Raw genomic sequence first — 4,035 nt, 5'->3', positions numbered from 1 at the left:
ATGTTCTTCTAAGGTATTGGAAAAGATTACAAGGTCGTCCATATAGGCATGCAATATATCCCGTAGCAGGTCTCCAAATACTATGTTAATCATTCTTGTAAATGTTATGGGAGCACAACGTAAACCAAAAGGCATATGTAAAAATTCATAATGTCCCCTGGCTGTGCTGAAGGCTGTGTATGGGATATTATTTTCTTCTAATGATATCTGGTGAAAGCCTTTAAGTAAGTCCAAACTGGTAAAATATTTATTCTGACCTAACAAAGATAAAATATCGTCAGTACTTGGCACCGGGAATCAATCAGGGATCGTTTCCTCATTCAAGCAATGGAAAACTACGCAGATACGCCATGTTTGATCTTTTTTCTGTACAACTATTAATGGAAAATTATAAGGGCTGTTCGATTTCCTAATGACTCCTTTTTCTAGCATTTTACCTACTTCATCATTTATCTCATTCTGGAATTTCATAGGGAGTCTGTACGAGGGTACATAGATAATTTTTTGCTTGTCCTTTAACCTTATTTGATGTTCGATAACATCTGTTTTTCCTAAAGATTCATCCATAGTGGAAAAAACATCATGATATTCAGTTAACAGTCCAAAAAATTTCTGCTGAATTTCTTCTTCTTGAATGTCTTTATTGATTTTATTTTTAATAGTTTACAAAAGGGATTCATCCGCAACTGATTGAGAATGATTGATTTCAGCGATGGTAAGAATACGATGTTTAAAAACTTCTACATCCAAGATATGTTGATTTTTGTGAATTACTGAAGTGGTATTTAAATGATTACAGACTTTAATATTATATTGTTGATGTGAGCCTACTGTATAAATAGCTTGTGTGATGGACAATCCGTTAGTTTTCAAAGTGTCGGAAAGGATTAATATTTCAGATCCCGGTAACGTTTTCTTTATTTGCACTATTAATTTCGAAGGTACCTTCGGCTCGATAGATTGCATGCAAGATGATATTACGGGTGAACGAGAATTCTGTTGGGTCGCGTATATTATTTCTTTATTAATGAGACAAGTTATTGGTTCTTCAACGTACGTTACTGTTTTATTTGTCGTCTCCTTTTTATCCAAAAATGATTTCAAGGTATTAGAAGACGTATTGAATTTTCCTTTGATATACACGCCGTGCTTAGCAGGGGCTAAGATAATGTTTTGATTACCCATAGACGGGTATCCTATAATTACAGTTGGATACATATCAATGTTTTATACAACAACAAAGGTATCGGCAAACGTGCGTTTACTGACCTTATTTTGAACATGAGTTACGCCTATTACATTTAATTCATTATATCCTATACCCGAGATCCTTAATCCGGACTTTTCTATTGGGAAGTTCAAAAACAACAAATGATGTGTCCTCAAATTCATGATATTACGTGGAATACCAGAGTAAAAAGAAAATGTGAAGGATCGGTGTTCTAAATTTACAGCATATAATGTTGGTCATAACTCATTTTGGCTTATTATTGTGTGAAGTTGTTGCAAATCTACGGGAGGATGCACTGATTTACTTGATTCGGTCGTGTGTTTCGTAGGAAAATCTATTGCCTCACAATAGTCTGATAAAACATTAAATGGATTATTTAACATTACTGATGTTGATTTGAATGACCAAACATCACTCTCTTCCCCACTAGAGTTAATTATATAGTATTTGCTTTGCTCTACATATTCTGAAAATTAGTCTGACCTTGCGAGTTCTGGCTAGACGGCCCAGGATCAGAGTTATTTGAAGAACTGTTTGTTTGTTTTTGATTCTGAACTACATTGACGTTTGGCTGTTTCTTCTTGTTGAACTGAGGATTTTTATTTTTATTTCCATATGGAACTGACTGTGGAATTGACTGTGTATTTCTAGGATTCTGTTGTTTCTTACGCGAGTAGCACTGACTCTATGAATGAGTTGAACTATTATGTAACGAACAGAATCTCGTTCTGCAATCTGCAATCAAGTGACCTTGACGTTTGCAATTATAACACGTCATTCCTGCGACTTGACTATTATTAACTACGTTTACTTGTTGTGGCTTTGTTTCAGTTTTTGCAAAAACTTGTTTAAACAAGGGATCAAAATCAGTACACTTAGACATGCGTTTCTTTATGTTTATATACGTCCAATTCTGTACTTGCTGGCATTAACTTTTTATCAAACCACAGCACTAAAGCTTCTGGCAACATAAGTGTCATGCAAGTTAGATAAATTAATCGTGAGAAATCTTTCACGGAGATGTTATCTCTAGTAACCCAAGTGGAATTACCTAAAATATCTTGATACTCGTTTAGCCTATCGGCAATGAGAGCTGCTCTCTCTATAACATTAAGCCAAGTCATAGTGGCTTGATTAAGTGTATTTCTTAATGTTAAAACTACATCTAAGGCTTCCTCACCGCCATAGACCACACGTAGCCTAACTTTGAAATCGTCCCTTGTAACCGCCTCTTGAAATGAAACTCCCCTCAAATACGCACCCGCATCTCCTTTAGAAAAGTCTATAAAACTTTTAGCTTCTTGTAATTGTACAAATGGGTCTATAATTTGTTTAGCATTTAAATGGGCGTCGACGGAAGAAATCCACGACTCGACATTCTGAGGTAAGAAGCCATTGACTTGACCTTGAAAAGGATGGATAGCTGATCGTGCATTAACTAACGTAACAATGGGAGCGGGGATGGGGTTACTCGGGCCGGGGGTGGGGTTTCTTGGACTCACAAGAGGTGTCATGATTACTTTAACTTGTTTTTTATCTCTTTGATTCCTTGCAATCCTATCAAAATCTCTATATGAATACAGACGTCCACTGCGTAAACGCATAACACTATTCAATAAAGATTATAACATAATCCCCCAATACAATAATACTAATATAAAGATATTTCCCGAGAACTTCTGAAAGAAAACGGAATTAGCACAGAGAGAGAAAAAAATTCTAGAAGAGAATTCGAAGTTGAATACAGTTTCCTTTCATGAAAGAAAAAATGAAGATTAGCAAACAACTCACCCCAGCAATAATGGACGATCGACTCTTGATAACTGCACTTCACTGTCTAAAACTGAAAAGAATAAAGAAATGTACTTAGCTTGGGTTTATATGGGCGGAGGGTGATGTCGTCATTTCCTCTTTCTCTCTCACTGGTTTGCGAGAGTTTATTGTTGTTTCGGTGAATGTTTTCGGTCCGATTTCCCGTTGTAATGTTGAACGTAGTGTTTCCTGGATATGATTCTTGAATGTTTGATAATCGTTGAATGTCAGTCCTTCGTTTTCTTAAGATGTTGATTGAAGATCCAGTTCCTCAGTTTGTATAACATTTAATTGTTGGTATTCAATGTGTTCATTTCTTCGGTGGACGTAGATACTTCGTCAAAATTGTATCTTGATAATAAAGTTGATTTAGGTTAAACGCTACCACTAATTGTTGAAGTGATACTGTTATAAACACACAATATTGTTCCAATCAAATCTCTCTTCAATGTGTTATAATGTTTAGACTTTGTAGGTTACTTCTTCTGAATAAGTCTAAGTAATTTTAACTTTAAAACAGTTTATTACTTTAAAACAGCTTATTAACATCTCCATCACGGGAGTATAGATGGTTTGGTCGGATGACCATTCCGTATGACCGCTTGATCAGAACTAACTAAAATATCTATATTGATGATAACGTCTAGTTAGTTATCTCAGCATTTAATGACAAATTGTAAACACAACATTAATACCGGAAGACACCTGGATCCGGTGAGAGACAACTCTTTCTCACGGCTTGTATTGTGTTTACTCTTCATGAAAAATGTTACATTGCAAATGGTATGCTTGGTCTTGACTTTCGCATCCTGCTTATGACTTCTACATTGACCTCATGGGTCATGGATTTAAATATGTAATTTCATACACATTACATATATATATGTATATATATATATATATATATATATATATATATATATATATATATATATATATATATATATATATATATATATATATATATATATATATATAAAGTCAGGGGAATT

This window comes from Palaemon carinicauda, chromosome 25 (assembly GCF_036898095.1).
Source record: "Palaemon carinicauda isolate YSFRI2023 chromosome 25, ASM3689809v2, whole genome shotgun sequence".
In the NCBI taxonomy this organism is placed as follows: domain Eukaryota; kingdom Metazoa; phylum Arthropoda; class Malacostraca; order Decapoda; family Palaemonidae; genus Palaemon; species Palaemon carinicauda.
Note: the sequence above shows the minus strand (reverse complement) of the source record.